The sequence below is a fragment of the Azolla caroliniana genome, unplaced genomic scaffold, assembly GCF_043228905.1.
Source record: "Azolla caroliniana isolate FFs.n. ecotype wild unplaced genomic scaffold, voAzoCaro1.0.p SCAF_17, whole genome shotgun sequence".
In the NCBI taxonomy this organism is placed as follows: Eukaryota; Viridiplantae; Streptophyta; class Polypodiopsida; order Salviniales; family Salviniaceae; genus Azolla; species Azolla caroliniana.
In genome coordinates, this window is record NW_028230452.1 from 18311237 (window position 1) to 18332782 (window position 21546).

Consider the following 21546-nt stretch of genomic DNA (forward strand, 5'->3'; position numbering starts at 1 on the left):
ATACGGTCGATGGTGAGGAAGCGTATTGGCTTGTACTTTATCGAACACATCAGCATAATGACGATACTTCTCTGGAAGTTGAATGGTGGACTCCTCTTTAGTGGTGTTGGAGGGTTTTACTGATACTGTGAAGAGAAACATTTATTCCTTCTGTCCTTCCTCACACAACTGATGTAGTGAAATGGTTGCAATCTTATGAGTAGATCCTCGGGTTTGTCGATACTAGATTTCTCTTGTTCTCTAATCTATGTCTAGGTTATGTAATTCGAACCATGGTAATCCCAAAAACAATGGGATGTTTTGGGATACTAATTATATTAAATGATACTACACATGCTAAGTTATCTAGGGCAATATTAACTGGCTCTAACTCTTCTATGATATTTCTGGAAGCAATGGGACGACCATCAATGACTACTACAGAGGCTGGACACGGGAGTTTTCTTAGGGATATTTGATGAGCTTGGGAAAAATTCCTATCCATGAAGCAAGAATTAGCTCCAGAATCTAGGAGTGCTAAGACATGTACCGGAGGGGTACTTTTAGTACTAACGATTACTTGAGCTAAGAACACATTGCTAAGTTGCTTAGAGGGAATGGAACCACTAATGGGTTGCACAGATCTAGGGTTGTCCAACCAAACGACTCCTATTTTGGCTGGACTTAGTCGTTTAACTCTTCTTCTAACTGACTAAGGACATCAAATTTGCTTGATAGATTTGGGCTACTATTAGGACTATCAGATATTCCCACTGAAATAGACTCAGGTTTATTACAATTAGAACTAGCAACTATTTGGTTTACCTGTCTTCTTGGCCTATGGGGACAATTCACTACAATATGCCTTGATCCATCGCAATAAAGACATAGTTGATTTGCTCGGTGTCGTTGCTTTTCCTCTTCCGATAATAGTCCGCAATGACGTGTAGTGTCAATTTCCATCGGAGTTGGAGTATTCACTGGAGACGCATTATATTACTCCCTTGGAAAAGGTTTTGCTACCATTGAGGCATAGGTGGGCTCTGATCTTGCCCTTGGCATCTAGAACTGACGTTCCGAATGTCATTCGAAAAGGTGGTTGTTGCATCTCACTGCGCGACTGATTGCTTATGTCAATGACTTTGGTTCTTCGGGGAAGGTCAAGAGTAAATCCTTGACATCGTTACGTAGACCATAACGAAATTGCTCCATTAATGCTTGGTCATCCTAGGGGATATCAGAGGTGAGTAGATGGAAATCTGTAGCGTATGCTGAGGCTGGGCGATCACCTTGACGTAATCGTCAGATTTTGTTGATTGTTTTCCTTATGCTGTCAGTATCTCCAAAACATGTTTTAAACTTAGTTATAAACTCTTCAAATTTGTTTAGTAATGGAGATTCCTTTTCTAACAATGGAGCGGACCATGCCAAAGCTGAGCCACATAAAAACGTGCCTACTAAACCCACTCGTGATGCATCGGTGGGATATCGAGAAGGATGCATTTGAATGACTAATTGTACTTGATTAAGGAATTCTCTAAACTATGATCGCGTACCATTGAATTTCATGAGAAGGCCAATCTTGGGTTCTTTATGAATCCCTTGTGTACTGGGTCCTTGTTGTTGCATCACTACAATGGTTGCTTCGAGTTGTTGCATGCGTAACGCTAGTTCCCCATGTTGTTGTTGTGTCTACTGGTTTTCTAAGGAGATTTGTTGAAGATCCCCCAACAACCGTTGATTTTCTTGTTCCAACGCAAGGAACTTCTCTATCAAGCATTGTAACTCTGAGAAAACGGATTGATATTCTTGAGCGCTAACAGTAGCCATAGGATGAGAGGAAAGAGGAACAAGAGATTAGTATGAAGGGAGGGAGACGTAAGAAGATAAAAGGACGAGGAGAGGACCAAAATCGGTTCAAATTGTTAGGAATAGTACTGAGACAGAGAGGAAATTAGTACTAAGAGGAAAAAAAGGGTGTCGAACACTCGAGAGAAGGAGAGAGAGAGAAAATGATGATGACAATGATATATTATGTGAAAAGAATATACAAGGATGGCTAGGAGGCTTAAGATTGGCGTTGAACCGATTTGGTTTGAAATAATACCTTGTACCTCCTTTTATAGTGTTCTCAGGAGTACTCCTGAAGTTTTTAGAATGTTCCAGAGAAATCTGGAATATACATCAATTTTATATAGTAAAACTTAAATGAAAATAATATTCTTCATATTACAATATATAGTCTAATGGTCAAGAGTTCAATCCATGTAACATAAGGTCATGGGTTTGAATCCTACCATATCATGATAGGTTGAAGAAGATCGTAGGGATGATCATGTATTGCTTTGGCACGGGAACATGTATCACATGTTTTCACGAATTTTTTTACAAGTTTCCAAGGTTGTGGCCACCAATAACTTCTAGAGATTAACTCCAAAGTTTTTGCAACACCAAAATGTCCAACTAGGACATCATTATGTCACTCCTTCATGATACAGATACGACAAGGACCATCTAGGACATACATTAAGTTGTTCCGGAAAAGAAAAACACCCCGAAACATAAATTGTTCATGGATATTTCGTACCTCCCTTATGGTTGAGTTATTGGCTCGATTCTCCTTAACCTCTTTTGCAAATTTGTCGTTGGCAATATCTGTCGCTATTGCATTGAGTAATGATTAATCCGTGCCCATATAAGTTGCAAAGAGTTGCATCTGAGTGGTTGTAGGAGACAACATGATTGTTGATTGTAGATCGCATCTCCTGGCTAGATTTCGAATTCCGAATGCCAAGATAGGGCATCAGCTTTACCATGTTAGACACCAGGACGAAAAACAATTTCAAAGTCATAATCATCCAGGAAGGTCGACCATCGTGCTTGCCTCCGGTTCAAAATGCGAGTAGTGGTGAAGTAGACAAGGTTCTTGTGATCGGTCACCACCTGGACACGGTGTTGGGCGCTCGCCAAGTAAGGACGCCATTCTTCAAAGGCAGAAATAATGACAGAGAGTTATTTGTCGTAAATTGGGTAATTGATCTCAGGGGGTGTGAACTTTCGAGAATAAAAGACAACAAGATGAAGGATCCCATTGTTGTCTGATTGAGAGAGAATGGCACCGATGGTGAAGTCAGAGGCATCAGTTTCAATCGTAAATGGTTTGGTCTAATTTGGGTGTAAAAGTATTGGAGCCAAGGTAAAAGCTTTCTTTAGGGTCTCGAATGCCAATTGGGTTGTAGGAGTCCAGCAAAAAGGAGAATCTTTCCGAGTGAGTGCTATAAGGGGTTGCGCCAATGTAGAGAATCATTGAATGAATCAACGATAGAAGTTGGCAAAACCCAAAAATGATTGCACATCCTTGACCCTGGTGGGGAATTCCCACTCTTGAATTGTTGTGACTTTCTTCTTGTCCATAGTGAGACCATCAGATGAAATAACATACCCAAGGAATTCAAGTGAGGTTTGATCAAACTCACACTTCTCAGGTTTTGCATAAAGTCCATGTTCCCGAAGTTTGGGCAGGATAAGTCAGACGTGCTTCGTGTGCTCTATGTAGTCCTGTGAGAAGATAAGTATGTCGTTGAGATAGATGACCACAAATTGGTCTAGATATTCTCGGAAGATATCATTCATCATATGTTGAAAAATGGCAGGAGTGTTTGTGAGACCAAATGGCATTAATGTGTATTCAAAATGCCCGCACCTGGTTCGAAATACGGTTTTCCACTCATCTCCAAGCTTGATACGCACCAAGTTTTAGGCGCCTCTGAGATCGCTTTTGGAAAATATACACCCCGCCCGAAGTCAGTTGAGGAGTTCAGGGATTAGAGATAGTGGATAACGGTTTCGATCCGTGACTTGAGTGAGCCCGCGATAGTCGATACATAAGCTTAACATACCGTCTTTCTTGTTGGGATTACGGTCCCTTCTGATGGGATGGTCGGATGTCGGAGATGAATGCCGACAAGCCCGGTTGCGGTTTCGGAACCGGATGATGAAGACCCCGACTTCGGAGCCGGACGACGAATGTACCCGGAGAGAGATCCGGATGCGGGGACATATCTGTGAATATGTTTGCCAAGGGCCCTTGAGGCTATAGTTGTAAATAGCCCTAAAGTCATATGTGTATAAATATGACTTAGGGCAAACAGTTTTGACGTTGCTACTCATTTTTCTGTTTTTCCACTCAAGAGGAGTGAAGAGAGAGCAGCCGCGAGAGAGATAGAGCGTGAGAGAGGAAGAGGTCGACGCCTCTGTGTATTTTCGCCGCCTGTGGCGAGGACAGCGAGCTCAAGGTCGTCGTTTTGCAGCTCGCCATTGTATATTTCTCTGTGCATAGTTTTGGTTCGGAGTCTTGTACTCCCGTGGTTTTTCCCGTACAGGGTTTTCCACGTTAAATCGTGTGTCCATTCTATTTTTCGCATTTCCCATTTTCTGCAACAACGATTCGTGTGTTTCCTTGGTTGTGGCCGAGAGGTGAATTTTGGAAAGTGTCGATTGATTTTCCATCAATTTGGTATCAGAGCAAGCTGCTGCAGAAAATGGAAGGCGGCGGCAACGGGCAGCCGGGGATGATGGTGCTGAATGCGCAGAATTACGCCGACTGGAAGATCAAGATGGAGGATCTTCTGATTGTTCGGGACCTGTACGAACCGATTGACAGGTCGGAAATACCGAAGGGGGTACTTGAGTTGGAATGGAGGCTTCTGAACCGGAAAGCCGTTGCAACCATTCGGCAATACGTGGACGTGAGCGTTCTACAACATGTGGCGAACGACACCAACGCATATGAGATGTGGCGGAAGCTGTCGGGCCTCTACGAGAGGAAGAATGCGTTGAACCGGACCTCCCTGATGAGGAAGATAGTGAACCTCAAGTACCGGGACGGCGAGAGTATGGTGGAACACGTAAGCACGTTCATGGGATTCGTGAACCAGCTTGCGGCGATCAAGTTCCCGCTGGAGGATGCAATGCAAGCCATCATTCTGATGTGCACACTGCCGGAAAGCTGGGAGAACTGGTGGTGACTCTCAGCACCTCCTGCACGGAAGATAACTTGTCCCTACAAACGGTAAAGACAAGTATTTTGAACGAAGAAGCGCGTCGGAGAGATAAAGAACCGGCCTCCGACTCGAAGGCGCTGCTTACCGAATCGGATCGGGGAAGACAATGGAACCGGAGTCCGCAAAGACGGGAGAAGTCGGGGACCCGGTCGCAGTCAAGAGGAAGGCCCACAGGCTTCCACTGTGGGAAGCCGGGGCACTTCCGGAAGAATTGTCGGCATTACCGAAAGGACAACGGAGCCGACGACACCGATTCGAAGAAGTCACCGGAGAGAAACGGTGCATACCGGGGAGCCACGGACCGGAGAGGTCCGGATCGGCGAGGGCAGGACCGGAAAGGAACGACGGCACTCGCGGCAAGTGAAGAAGAGATAATGCTCATTACCGAAGAGAGGGAGCTGAATCTTGCCGGTGAAGAGATGACCTGGGTGGTCGATTCCGGAGCGTCGTTCCACCTGACCCCGGAGAAGAAATACTTCTCATCCTACACAACCGGTGAGCACGGCTGTGTTCGGATGGGAAATGAAGGTACGTGCCGGATTTCCGGCATAGGAGACGTGTGGTTGACAACCCCGACCGGATGCAAAATGCTGCTGAAGGATGTCCGACACGTTCCGGAGGTTCGATTGAACCTGATTTCGGCCGGGAGGCTAGACGATGAAGGCTACACAGGTAGCATCCGGAACGGCGTAATGAAGTTCAGCAAGGGGAGCCTGATAGTGGCTCGGGCCCGGAAAGTCAACACACTGTACCTTATGAATGCCTGGTTGTGTCCGGAAGAGTTGAACGTGGCAGCCGACACTGCCGGTGAGCTGTGGCACAAGAGACTGTGCCACATGAGTGAGAAGGGGATGAAGAGGCTTGCAGAAGACAACCTTATTCCAGTGAAGCATGTGCACCTGGAGAAGTGCACCGATTGCCTGGCCGGTAAGCAGAACCGAACCTCCTTCCACTCAAGGCCACCGACGAGACGTAGTGCACCATTGGAGTTGGTGCACACTGACGTGTGTCAAGTAGAAACGAAGTCACATGGCGGAGCCCAGTACTTCGTAACATTCATTGATGATCACAGCCGGAAGCTGTGGACGGCACCGTTGAAGACAAAGGACCAAGTGTTGTGCGTCTTCAAAGAACTCCACGCGAGAGTGGAAAGGGAATCCGGCAAGAAGCTGAAAGCGATACGAGCGGATAACGGAGGGGAATACCGGGGGCAGTTCGCGGAGTACTGTCGCTCGAAGGGAATCCGGCTCGAGTTTACTGTGCCGAAGACGCCGGAACTGAACGGGCTGGCCGAGAGGATGAACCGGACCATAATGGAGAGGGTCCGGAGTATGCTGGCGCATGCGAAATTACCCAAGGGGTTTTGGGCTGAGGCAATGTCGACGGCGACATACGTGATAAACAGATCACCCTCAGTACCTTTGGACGGAGACACGCCGCAGAGAGTGTGGACCGGCAGGGAAGTATCCTACCGGCATCTGAAGGTGTTCGGGTGTCTCGCATATGTGCATGTGGCTAAGGACCGGAGAGGAAAGCTAGATCCAAAGACCCGGCCATGCATATTCCTCGGTTACGGCGATGACGAGTTCGGCTACCGAGTATGGGACCCGGTCGACAAGAAGATATTCCGGAGTCGTGATATCATCTTCATGGAGAACAAGACACTCGCCAACTGGGAGTCGGAGAAGAAGATGAAGAGCTCCAAGTCGACCGGTGAGGATCAACTCTACGAGGAGCAGTCCCGACCGGCAAGGGACCGGTTAGCACTCGAGGATCCGGCCGAAGACGGTGAAGAAACAGAACCGGCCGAAGAAGATGAAAATGATACCGGAACTGGCCCCGATCCCGAAATGGATTCGGATGAAGAAGAATCGGAAGAACCGGTTACCAAAGCTCCGGAACGGAGATATCCTCTAAGAGAGAGAAGGGCCCCCTGGAGATTTCCGGAACCAGAGCACGTGCTGCTAACCGACGAGGGGGAGCCGGAGAGCTTTGAAGAAGCAAAGCATGACACCCAGAGCCGCAGGTGGTTGAGTGCCATGCAGGACGAGATGGATTCCCTGCATGAGAACCACACATATGAACTTGTGGAGTTGCCGAAAGGAAAGCGGGCACTTCGAAACAAGTGGGTGTTCAAGCTGAAACCGGGAGATGCCGGAAACCCCCCGAGATACAAAGCCAGGATCGTGGTGAAGGGGTTTCAGCAGAAGAAGGGCGTCGACTTCGACGAGATATTTGCCCCGGTAGTGAAGATGACCTCCATCCGGACGGTGCTGAGCATAGCGGCAAGCATGGACCTCGAGGTAGAACAGATGGACGTGAAGACGGCATTCCTTCACGGCGACCTCGAAGAAGAGATCTACATGCAGCAACCGGAAGGATTCGAGAAGAAAGGGAAGGAGCACCTGGTATGCCGGTTGAAGAAGAGCCTGTACGGACTGAAGCAGGCTCCCCGGCAATGGTACCGGAAGTTCGACTCTTTCATGACCGACGAAGGGTACCTCAAAACGCAGTCCGACCACTGCGTGTTTGTGAAGAAGTTCGAAGGAGGAGACTTTCTAATACTCCTCCTGTACGTGGACGACATGTTGATCGTCGGATGGGACCAGGTCAAGATACGGATGCTGAAGAAGGCTCTTCACCGAACCTTCTCAATGAAGGCTTGGGTCCGGCGAGACAAATACTAGGGATGCACATCATCCGGGACCGGAGCAAGAAGCAGTTGTGGCTGTCACAGGAGAAGTACGTGACAAAGGTGCTTAAACGGTTCAACATGTCGGAAGCAAGGCCGGTCGGATCGACCCTCCCGGCAAACTGCAAGCTATCCAACAAGCAAAGTCCCAAGACAAAGGCTGAAAAGGAGGATATGATGAAAGTGCCGTATGCCTCAGCCGTCGGAAGCTTGATGTACGCAATGGTGTGTACAAGACCGGACATAGGATACGCAGTCGGAGTGGTGAGCCGGTACATGAGCAATCCCGGCAAAGAGCACTGGAACGCGGTCAAGTGGATACTCCGATACCTGAAGGGCATGACAAACGTGTGCCTCCGATTCGGCTCCGGAAACCCCGAACTCGACGGCTTTACCGATTCGGATATGTCGGTTGATGCAGATACCAGCCGGTCCACATCAGGGTATGTGATGATGTATGCAGGGGGAGCTGTTTCGTGGCAGTCGAGGCTGCAGAAGACGGTTGCGTTGTCAACCACGGAGGCGGAGTACATGGCGGCTGTTGAAGCCGGCAAGGAAATAATATGGATGAAGGACTTCATTAGAGAGCTCGGTATCCGGCAGGAGGAGTACCGACTCTACTGTGACAGTCAGAGTGCAATCCACCTTGCGAAGAACGCGGCCTATCACTCCCAGACGAAGCACATCCAACGAAGATATCACTGGATCCGGGAAAGGATAGAAGACAAGGAGTTCGTGCTGACGAAGGTCCACACGGACGAGAACGGGTCGGATATGCTGACCAAGGTGCTCACACCCGACAAGCTGGAAGCATGCCGGAAGAGGATCGGATTGGAGAGACATCCCATGCCGAAGTGAAGGGGGAGTTTGTTGGGATTACGGTCCCTTCTGATGGGATGGTCGGATGTCGGAGATGAATGCCGACAAGCCCAGTTGCGGTTTCGGAACCGGATGATGAAGACCCCGACTTCGGAGCCGGACGACGAATGTACCCGGAGAGAGATCCGGATGCGGGGACATATCTGTGAATATGTTTGCCAAGGGCCCTCCCTTGAGGCTATAGTTGTAAATAGCCCTAAAGTCATATGTGTATAAATATGACTTAGGGCAAACAGTTTTGACGTTGCTACTCATTTTTCTGTTTTTCCACTCAAGAGGAGTGAAGAGAGAGCAGCCGCGAGAGAGATAGAGCGTGAGAGAGGAAGAGGTCGACGCCTCTGTGTATTTCCGCCGCCTGTGGCGAGGACAGCGAGCTCAAGGTCGTCGCTTTGCAGCTCGCCATTGTATATTTCTCTGTGCATAGTTTTGGTTCGGAGTCTTGTACTCCCGTGGTTTTTCCCGTACAGGGTTTTCCACGTTAAATCGTGTGTCCATTCTATTTTTCGCATTTCCCATTTTCTGCAACAACGATTCGTGTGTTTCCTTGGTTGTGGCCGAGAGGTGAAGTTTGGAAAGTGTCGATTGATTTTCCATCATTTCTTTTTGATAAATAGGATAGGAGGGCCAACTGGAGATTTTGAGTGGCGAATGAATCCCTTTGTGAGATTATCTTCAATGTATATTTTGAGGGCCTTGAGTTTAGGTTCATATAACCCATAGATAGGGCCAAAAGGAGGACAAGCACCATCTTTCAAGTCAATTGGACAATCGTATGGGCGATGTTCAAGCAAGCGATCAACATTTTTCTTCTCAAATACATCAGAGAAGTCATTGTATTTTGATGGAAAAGAGAAAGTATATATGACAATGTTTGTAGTGGACATGACCGCCATGTCCTTAGAATTAGAAATGGATGCAATCAACACTATATCACTTACTTGAGCAAGAGTGGAAACTGTTTCCGAGGCTAAAGCGGGAGTAACTATCGATGCTGTTTCTATTGGAGTAACCGTTGACACGGTTCTCGTGGAAGAGGAGATGGGAGCGACCGCTAACTTGGTCCTCACCGGAGCAGAAACGGGAATTGGATCAACCATTGATGTGGTCCTCGCCGGAGCAGACGGCCAAACAAATGGCGGAGCATTGGCTCGAAGAAGAGTGGAAGCAATCGCTTGTGGGCGAGAATTCGAGGTGAAGTTGATGGAGTGAGATCGCCAATCCATGATTGGATTGTGAGTCTTGAGCCAGGATAACCCCAAGATGATAGCCTGATGTTGAGGTGATGTGATGAGGTTAAGGCGGCCAAACAAATGGTGGAGCATTGGCTCGAAGAAGAGTGGAACCAATTGCTTGTGGGTGAGAATTCAAGGTGAAGTTGATGGAGTGAGATCGCCAATCCATGATTGGATTGTGAGTCTCGAGCCATGATAACCCCAAGATGATAGGATGTCAAGGTGATGTGATGAGGTTAAAAATGATTTCTTCCTGGTGGTCTCCTATGTGGAGACTCAAGGGAATTGTTGTATCTATGATTGCACCAGAAGAGAGCGTTTGACTGTCGATCACTTCAACTAGAATCGGGACAATTATTTTATTGCTTGGAATGTTGTGTCTGTGCAAACATGATATCAATAAAGCCCGACGCAGCCCCAGAATCCAACTGCAATTGGACATTGGAGTGATCAGAAGCGTGAAGCTTGTTGTCAAGGCAGTAAGTTGATTGGGCCCTTGACACAATTGTCGACTCTTGTGGTCCAGATGCATAACCCCTACTGCAACTGGACATTGGAGTTTTCCTATTGATAGAAAATGTCAACCCCATCCAAACCATGTGGTGTTTGACGGGGTCCCTTTTGTGGGCAAGAGCGGATCAAATGGTCGGGCTCGCCACAATAGAGACATAAATTGTTGGCTCGTCGATGTTGTCGTTGTGCGTTCATCAATGGTTGGTAGCGAACTTGATCGATCTCCATTGGGGAGCTAGAATCTATGGCGGGAGTTGAAGATGAAGTGGAGGATGACATGGGAGTCGGGGATGTCGACCATGGTAGGTGACTTCGTGTAGTGGTTGGCCAAGGTGGATGGATCCGGTGAGGACGTTCCTCTTGCCGGAACTCAAAGAGACGGTTATCGCAATGCACAACTTGGGAAATAGCCTCATTCAAAGATGTGGGCTTAGGAAAGTTAAGCAAAATATTTTTTATCTCACCTCGTAATCCTCGACAGAATTGATCGAGGAGGGCTTGTCCATCCCATTCGACATCGCACACGAGTTGACGAAATTCAGATGCATAGATTGATGTTGCACGTTCTCCTTGTTGTAACACATATAATTTGTTGAGTGCGGCTCGTCGTTTGTCGGTCTCCCTGAAAGTTGCTTCGAATTCGGTAAGAAATGCTTGGAAGTCGGTCAAGAGGGGCGAAGAGGTCTCCACCAGAGGGACAAACCAAGCTTGGGCTTGTCCTGTCAGCAATGTGCCGATGAGCCTGACTCGTCGAAAATCATCAGAATAGCATCGGGGCTGAAGGTGAATAATAAGGCGGATCTGGTTGATGAAGCCTCTTAACCGTGACCTTGTTCCATCGAATTTATCTAGCAAGCTAACATTGGGTTCTCTTGTGCTGGATGATCTCTTGCAATGATCTTCTTCAAGATTTTTGCATCGTCCTCCATTAGCATAACCCTTCTTCGGAGATACAACAAGCCTCTGCACCTCAGTTTGGTTGGACACAAGTCCATTCGTTCTTGTTAGATCCTCCATAAGGATCATTCAATCTTTTCTAAACATTTGTTCAATATCCAGACAAACAAAACTAACATCTTTCATTGAAGAAGAACTCAATCTTTTGCTGAGAAATCGCAGTAATTATTCTCAAATTCAGTTAGTAATTTTGATATTGAGAGACTTTTGCCTCCTTTGTTGGTCCATTCGAGAAAGGTCTTCTTTGTGACTCTAGTAGCGTTCTCAAGCATATATTCAATTAATAATGCTTGACAAAACTCATTCCAATCCACATAGAATCTTTCTAGAAATTTAGTTACCATTATTTGAACTCTAGATTCACCATTTTATTGGACTTAGTTGTCATATGTATTCAATTGCACCTTTATTGGACCTTTCATACTCATAATCCCCCAAAATCTCGTGATGTCTTCACTATTGAATTTGTCAATTTTCTGAATAATTGATTGTATAGTGAGTGTCAACTTACTTTCCAATTGGTTAGCTGCACTTTGTTCTTGTATCATTCGGCTCATCATGATCATCATGAAGTTGATCATGTGCCATTAACACTACTCTCAACTATTTCTAATATTCATGTTAGTTTTACCGAATTTTGTCATAGAGTTCATGATCGGTGTATTGAACCATATGGGTTATGAATGAGGAGAGTTTGTAAAAGGAAAGGAGAGAGACAAGAATGGACAATAGATAAAGATAGACTACAATTAAAGAAACATTATTGAGACAATATATGATAAAAATATGATGTATTTTAATTAGAAATACATGATTTTATTTACCAAATCTACAATTCTCCACCTTAAAGATGACACCTTATCTATAGCTCAAACCATTGACTTTGACTTGAGTGAGGAGAAACTTTCTTGATCAACTTGCTTAATTAAGTATATGTAGTTTCCTTAATGTTTAGATGCTTTATCCTTGTCGTTAAATTGGAGTTTGAAGTGATGTGTGATCGCTACTTGGCGCACATGTATGTGTTAACATGTGATGCAAGATAGCCATGTTGCTCATTTGAGTCTCCATGCATGTAATAGTTCATAAGATATAATAACAATGATCATATATTTATAGAAATACTTTTTTTTTATATAAACTTTTACAACAAAGTATAGATTTCTTCTTTTCTTCATCCACATCATGGAGCAATAGTCTTGTATTAGGAACATAACCTTGTTCTTTCAATTGAGAATTTAGAGTGTCTAGTTTTGCATATATAGCCTTGCAATCGGGATGCCATTGCTCACGAGGAAAGAATCTATGAGTTTTATCATTCGCCTCAATCATGTTGCATCCTAGTCGTTTCTTTACTCCTCATTGGACCATCGTTTCTCTTAGCATTTTTACATCATTCCACTTCCCATTTGGCATAAATATTTGAGAGCAAGATATAAGGAGCTCCATTATCGGGTTCCAAGAGAGATATGTAATTTAAGGCCATTTCCCCTCGTTGGATCTTGCCTAAATTCCTACATGCACCAAGAAGAGTCATCCATATAAGAGTTGAGGCACAAACTCGCATACTATAAATAAGGTCTTCGGCCACATTGAGATCGTCACTTTTTCCAAATAAGTCTACCATACATCCATAATGACCCACCACGAGTAAAATGCGATGTTCCTCAATAATTGATTTGAAGAATTTTGATCCTTCCTCAACCAGCCCAACATGGCTGCATGCACTTAACACAATAAGGAAGGTCACTTCATTTGGCTTCAAGCCATCGTCTTGCATTTGTTCAAATAGTTCAATAGATCTCTTCCCATGACCAAACTAAGAAAAGCTAGAGAGCATCGTTCCAGGAGACCACATCCTACCTAATGTCATTGAAAAGTATTAAATTTATAAAAATACTTATCTTGATGGTTCACACTTTATGGTTGATATATGAGGTTATGGGTTTGAGCTCACACAAACCATTAGAGTACTATTTGAATTTGTTTCCAAAATGTGAAACAATTGCTTCACAATACCGTAAGATATGTATATGTAAGAAATAAAATGGATAATAGGGTCTAGTAATTTTGTTGGGATGGATGTTCATCCTATTTCATCGAAGTCTTTATCCACCAGAACCAACTCAAGTTTAGAATGACATTTGAAGAAAGGTAAGATTCCATCACCTTTTCTTTCTTTGTTTGGCCTAGAATTGGGTATTGAGAATCAATTGTTACATATTCATTTGGAGTATGAAAATGGAAGAAATATACATATATTACATGTGTGTTCAAGTTTTTGGAGTAGATTATGAACGTTTTGCATTTGTGCATACCACAAAGTTTGGATACAAGTGTAAACACAAAATATCCACCTTTTGAGAATGGAGAAGAAGAAAAAGAAAATCGTGGCTTCCTTCACAATGACCCAAGTTTTGGATGAGTTTAGGTCATAAAAAAGAAGAGAAAAGGTAGAGAAGCTATACAAGCAAAATTAAAGAGATAAAAAGGAATCAATGAAAGATTTCAGAAAGTTATGCAAGTACATTTTGAAATTTACCTTTTCCTTCTTATTTCCCTTAATGAGGACACTTCATACTTAAGTTCTCCTAAAGTTTCATCTCGTATCTACTATCCTGCTTATTTGGCCATCCAAAAACTGCATATAAACTCTCTCTCTCTCTCTCTCTCTCTCTCTCTCTCTCTCATCTTCAAAAAGATGTTGGATGAAGATAAAATTGTGATAATTTTTCTAGTTATTGTTAGATTAGCTATTGCCTCATATGTGTATCTTTCTTTCCTTCTTGTGTATATGTATGAATTGCTTGATTGCTTTGCCTAGTGTTAGGGGACAAAATAATGATGGCAAAACATCAAGGGCCATTGAATCCTTTCGATTAGTACACACCTTTTCATAGAATTTAGGATGTTGAATATAAAGCATGCTTTCACTCATGCTATAATGTGATCCATACTTTGTTCATTCAAATTGCACTCTAAGTGCTTCGAATAATTTAGAATACATTCTCCTATCCTTCACACTTTTCGACTTTCTTGAAAAGAGAATGGGTTTCATCTCCAAAAATAATTCGTCGGTGAACATTATGTGCATAAATCAATACACATGTTCAAAGCTACATCCAAAGCTTTGTTGGGAAACAGGTCCCTCCGGATGGGAAGGGAGAAGAACAACGAAACGGTATGAGGAGTACCCGGCTACGGAGAGCCGGATGATACAGACCCGGTGAGGACCGGATGAGGAGTACCCGGCTACGGAGAGCCGGATGATACAGGCCCGGTGTGAACCGGATGAGGAGTACCCGGCTACGGAGAGCCGGATGATACAGGCCCGGTGTGAACCGGATGAGGAGTACCCGGCTACGGAGAGTCGGATGGTGCAGGCCCGGTGTGAACCAGATGAGGAGTACCCGGCTACGGAGAGCCGGATGGTGCAGAACCGGTGAGAACCGGAGGAAGAGACATATTCGTAAATATGTTTCTCAGAGCCCATCGAGGCTACATTTGTAAATAGCCGAAAAGTCATATTAGTATAAATATGACTTAGGGCAAACTTTTAGTTGTTGTTGTCATTTTCTGTTTTGCACGAGATCAGTGTGCGTAACTGTACAGAGAGAGAGAGAGAGAGAGAGAAAGAGGTCGTTGCCTCTGTTGTAACCGCCGCCTGTGGCGAAGATTTGTGAGCACTAGGTCGGTGCCTCAGTGAACCCACTGTTGTATATTCCTACATAGTGACAGTTTGCAGCCTGTGGGCTGCCGTGGTTTTTCCCCTAGTTTGGGGTTTTCCACGTAAACCTCTTGTGTATTCTCTCCTTCTTTGTGTCTCGTTTTATTGCCCGTTTTCTGTGTATCATTCTTAGCTCGGTTGTGGCCGAGCCTTGCGCATAAGGAATGTTGGGTTCGCGACAAGCTTTTTATTAATGCTTGTCATCGAGTACCTCACCAACCATGACACTCCTTTCCCATCCAACGAAGTAGTTTCCCTTCAAAAATATTCACAATGGGTTCACATGATGATTATCTCTATCTACATCTAAACACAAATTTGCGAGAAATCATATTCATCATTGACTTCATCACCATTGAAGCTATGATATATCAACTCAAATACACTATATTACACAACCCTAGAATTCTCCATGCCAATTTGACTCATTCTTTGCAAGTTTTTCATGCTCTTAATATGTGATGAGATAAGAACAACCTACTTTTTTTGTCTTAGGATTGCACTCCAGTGCGAAACAATGTCGTTTATTAACCCATGCACTTGTTTTTTAATATCATTGGGTTAAGCACGACTTTCTTGTATCTCTTGCACAATCTTTCCAATTGGAATGGAGGCAACCGTAAGAATTAAGCTACATGTAATTAGAATAATATCTTTAGAATTGTATGCCCTTCAAAGAGTCTAAGTGTACATATTAAAAGCAAGGACAATGCCTTGAAGTCATTCCCCCCAAGAACAAATGGGAAATTGAATGCGTACCACAAAAGCAAAATTGTTTTATCTAGCTCTAGCAAATCCACAAGGGGTTTACAGGAGACTTGAGATATAATTAATCGCAACTTGAGATGTTGTACATGATATTTATAGATTTGAAGAAAATATATTTTATACATGTGTACACTCTAGTAGAAGCTTAGTTGGAAATTTATGAACACGTTGTTGTGGGGAATTCCAGCCACAAGGTGAAACCTTGCCGAATGCGCGTGACCGAGGATGTGCAAGTATCCACAGAAACAAAGACCGATGTACAAAGAAATGTAAATATGAGTAGAGTATTTGAAGGAATAGGTAGAGTAGTTAATGGCTACTTTATTGTCCCACACGAATAGAGAGGAATAATAGGGATTGACGGGAGGAAATCGAGGAGAGAATCGGGGACAGAAAGCGGTTGCCATAACAGCTGATGTAACGATCTCTCTCTCCCCTAGAGCTATAAAAGGAGGGAGAGAAGACTAAATAGGGATCCATCGTTTGGAGAATGGAGTGCTATCAGTTTGAGATCAGGCGCCTAGTGAACGCTCGGGAAAATGCAGGTGGCCTCAACAGGGCCATCGAAACGATAGTCGGCACGATAGGCCGGTTCAATGGAAAGGACATGACGAGCTACTTGGACGCCTACTCGAAGATTTGCTTATGCATAAATGTAATTAACTATTATTCGATCTCGTATACTACCAATTTACTCTTATTAGAGGGAAATCTCTCGTCTTTAAGCTTAAAGTGCATTAAGTGTTAAGCCCTAAATCCTTCCGATCTAGAAGGCTTCTCCTGGAAGAACTGAAGAAGGAAGAGGTGGACCGTGCGGGGAGATGCGGGCCTGACAGCACCGAATGGAGCGATTCGGTGGAGGAGAAAACCGACTTCGTAGAAGCTGCATGCTATACTATGAAGTTCTGGTCGAAGACAAGGGGGTCGGAAAGGCCAGAGGGGGAGGCCCTTCGGGGAGATATGACACCCAGAGCGGACCAAAGAGAAATGATGGCGGTCCGGCTGGCTCATAGGAGAAAGAGAAGATGAAGTTGTTGAGCTTCCGGTTGACCTCGGAGATCAAGAAGACAACAAACCTGCGGAAGGTCTTAGAGGAGTGGGTCCTCGACAATAGGGTGGAACTCTCATTAAGAGAAGTTTTAGGGATAGCAAAGAAAGAGCTCCACGACTCGATTATCAACTTGGTAGAAAGGAAGCAGCTCTCGACTGAGCCGGAAAGCGAGAAACCAGTCAAGGTAAAAGTGGCCCACATCGACGAGGTGGTGACAGAGGATGAGTATGTCGAAAGCCACTACATGCGGCCACATTGGGTGAGGGCCACGATGGAGACACCGGTTTGGATTGGCGATGTGAAAGAACTGGTAGTAGTGTTGATCGACCATGGGTCCGAGATCAACTTGATGTCCATGGACTTCTACAAGAAGGGTAAGTGGCTGATCAACACAAGGCACGACTGGAAAAATACGCGCGATGACCTGCACCACAGAGGAGCTACACGGGGTGTGCCCAAATGTCCGGGTAAAGGTCGGTGACGTCGAAATCGACCAATATTTCTTTGTGTAAGAAACATCCTCCCATCCAGTGATACTCGGCGAACCCTACATCACGGCGGCTTAGATGGAGACCAAGGTGTTGGACAATGGTTCGGCATACGCACGAGTAAAGAGCCAGGACGTCTAGCACTCTGTCCAATTTTTGACAGTTCGGCTAACCCACGAGAGGAATTGGGACTCCCTTAGCATAGAGTGCCTATAGAATTTTTAGAGAGGGCTATCAATGCCTGGGGCCGCGATAGTCCGGACAACCGGAAGAATCCCCACACCTATACAAAATAGGTAGGAAATTTTGGCCCTCTGTTAATGGAGACTGGACGATTTCGATCAGTTCAGTCGAAATGTATGAAGTCATCATGGACTTCGGAAGAATGGTCGGGTCGGGTAGGATCGGCTGAGTCGACACCAAGTACAAGACTATGGACCGGAAGATGAGGCCAGTCGTGACACCCTTACCGGAGGACAGTTGGGAGCGGATGAAAGGGGTCGCAACCGACCCAAGTGTGCGAGATTCGGCTAGCATAGGGCACTAGTTCACCGATGAGATCTTACGAAAACTCAAGATCGATGGGGGTGGCTTCCTACTGCCTGCGGATGAGGACCAAATCGGCGATGGGTCGGGAGAGGACAAGTGAAAGTGGGCCAGAACCCCCCCCTCTCAACTTCACTACTCAACACATACCAAAGGATGTGCGGTTTTGTGGGGGTGGATGTTGTGGGGAATTCCATCCATAAGGTGAAACCTCGTCGAATGCGCGTGACCGAGGATATGCAAGTATGCACATAAACAAACTTAACACCCATGTACAAAGAAATTTAAATATGAGTATAGTATTTAAAGTACTAGGTAGAGTACTTTATTGTCCCACACGAATAGAGAGGAATAATAGGGATTGACGGGAGGAAATTGAGGAGAGCATCGGGGACAAAAAGCGGCTATCTTAACAACCTGATGTAACTATCTCTCTCTCCCCTTGAGCTATAAAAGGAGGGAGAGAAGACTAAAAAGAGATCCATTGTTTGGAGTATGGAGTGATGTCGGTTTGAGATCAGGAGCTCTATCGTTCCCTATGTTCTCGCTCAATACTGATTCGGGAAGAAGGTGAGGCCTTTGCTCGCGTAGGAAGCTTGTGTGCTCCTGACCGGAAGCTCGTCATTCTATGTGTGTGTTTTGAGAGCGCGTAGCTCAGTTATCGACCGAGTTTGGTCGTATTCTTTTCATGTTTACTCCATTTCTTTTTTGCTGTATCCGATTATTCTCTCTATGTTGAGTCTGCATCTCCACTCTGTTTGCATCTGCCCCATGCGTTTATCCGAGTCTCGAGCGCGTGTGCTCATCGCTTGCTATCCGACAACAGGTTCGGAGTAGTACACGTGTTAGAACCTAGAGACTGATTCAGATAATCGTTTCTCTTCCTCACTTTCTCTTACCGGCCCCTTCGTTCAAGACCTTGGTGGTCCCGCCCCGTTCCGACACATACACGTGGACTTCCACGACAACGTGAAGTGTGCCTACTGGTAGATTCTCCAAAGGGTGCAACATCAAGGATTATTTGTGAAGGGGAGATTAAACAATGCATAACTTCTCCACATGTACCTCATGTAGAGACATTTAACATGGACAACCGCCACACATATTTCTTATACATATATCCATAAGGTTATATTAAGAAAATTCTAATTTTCAAATATTGTGCTTTTTTGGAAAGAATGTACAGAAGTAAGCGAGGACTTGTTGGTTATGTATGTGCACAACAAACAACACAGATAGTATGACAGAAGAAATCATGGAAACGTAGATGCAGTTCAAGCTCTAATGGAAGCTCTCGTTATTCTGTAACTTTGTACTCAGAGATTCAATATACAAGAAGAATATCAAAATTCTTAGTTACAACGTTAGGTTGTCACTTATATACTAAGCCCTAACTATTTGGACGTGTTCACACTAGGATACAAAGTCGAAGGAGTCGGCTTGTTATGCCAACTGTTGAGATATCAAGCTCAACGAGGTTTAGCTATTTAGTCAACCATGTAACTTAGTAGTTACATAACTAGAATCTAGTTAGAAGTGTTGACCTTAAACCCTTAAATAGGCTCTTGTACTTGTACGTAAGTGGGGATACATTCTAGATCCGCCACTACCAAGTATATTTAATATAGGACTTACATCCTTGTACCTATATTCTACTCACACATGTGCACCCTTGCACATGAGTTGTAGGTATTTTTGTAAGTTAATTAGCTACACTCTTGTTAATCATCCCCCATTTATATTATTGTTCATAAGTGTAACTTCCTCTCTCTCTTCCTCTCATACACATACACACACAAATCACATAATCTTCCGCTGCTTAACTACTCACATAATTAGTCACTAGTTAACCCTAGTTAATTACCTAATTATTAACACCAACAAACTCCCCCGTAACGGGACTACTCTTTCCTACATGTACAAGTGATTGGGGTTATCTACCTCGCAAACCTAGATTACAAAATTAATCTAAATTTATATTACAAATTAGTCGGGATGTAGCCGAGTTGGCAAAGATGAAGTCGACGTCTACATTCAAGGTTCGGCTGGTTCGAGTTAGTCGAATCAACTTATTCGAATCGTTCTTCATTCGAATTGGTTTGATTGTCGCAGTCGGCTTGTGTTTGATTCGCAATTTTGGCCTTGTATCGATTGTTCGTAGCTTGCTCATTTCAGCTCTTGTGCGTCTTGTTGGATCCTCGATATGTATCTGAGTTCATTTGCCTCTCGATCATTTCCTTTCCAATCGGTATCCTCGCTTCGTGCTATTTCTTCAGCCCCTCGTGTTTCCGAATATGTCGATTTCGCTCTTCTCATGAGTTTGTTCCGACCGAGTTTTGACTTCCCTTTTGCCCCTCGTTCAACGTTCTTTTGCTCGGTCACTTCTCGTAGTCCCATTTTTGTCCTCAGTGTTCCAAAGCATTGATCTGGGAGTGGCTTCGTTAGGCAATCAATGATGTTCACCAAGGTGTTGATCTTCTGGACTTCGAGCTTTTTCTCGGTTATGAGCTCCCAGATGTGATGATACCGCACATCGATATGTTTTTTCTTAGCATGATATACATGATTGTTTATGAGGTGTATTGCACTCTGTGAGTCATAAAAGATGGTCGGTCAGTTCGACTTGTAACCAAAAAGTTGGTAGTCAGTCGGTGTAGCCAAATCACTTCCTTCGCTGCCTCTGACGTTGCTATGTACTCGGCCTCTGTGGTCGACAGGTGTCAGGAATAGTACTAAAGCAGAGATGGAATTAGTACTAAGAAGAGCAATACTATTAGTACTAAGAGGACGGGATTGCGTAAGATTCCCGAGAGAGGAAGTGAGAAGAGGAGAGAGAGAGATAACGAGGATGAAAAAGAGAGAAAGATGATGACAGCAGCTAATATATTATGTGAAAAGATAAGTACAAGCGGCTAAGAGGCTTAAGACTGGCGTTGAACCAATTTGGTTCAACATAAGGCCTAGTGCCTTCTTTTATAGTGTTGTCAGGAGTAATCCTGAAACTTCTAGAATGTTCCAGAGAAATCTGGAATATAGATTACTTTCTTATAATAAAACATAAATGAAAATAATATCCTATGAATTACAATAGATGGTGTGATGGTTAAGAGCTTGACCCATATACCATAAGGTCATGGGTTTGAGTCTTGCCATATCATGACACTATCTCTCCCTTAACGACGACGAGTGGAACGAGTCGGCACTGATTGCGGACCGGGTTTATCTGGATACTTTCGGTAGAAATCAGCAAGTAGATCCTGAGCATTGGCAACATGCTCGATGGGTTCCCAAGTGCGTTCGCTCGGACTATAACCAACCCAATCAACCAAATAATAAAGTTTGTTGCGAATAAGTTTGGAATCGAGGATGGCAGCAACTTCATACTCCGGGTCGACGTCCAACTCCAGCGGGGGCGGCGGTGGTGTAACACGATTGGGAATGGTGTTTTCTGACGGGAACTGAACGCTCCCTCTACGCAACGCTCAGCCACAACCGAGCTTAGAATGATACACAGAAATCGGGAAATAAAACGCGACACAAAGAAGAGACAAGGTACACAGGAGGTTTACGTGGAAAACCCCAAACTAGGGGAAAAAACCACGGCAGCCCACAGGCTGCAAACTATCACTATGATGAAATGTACAACTCTGA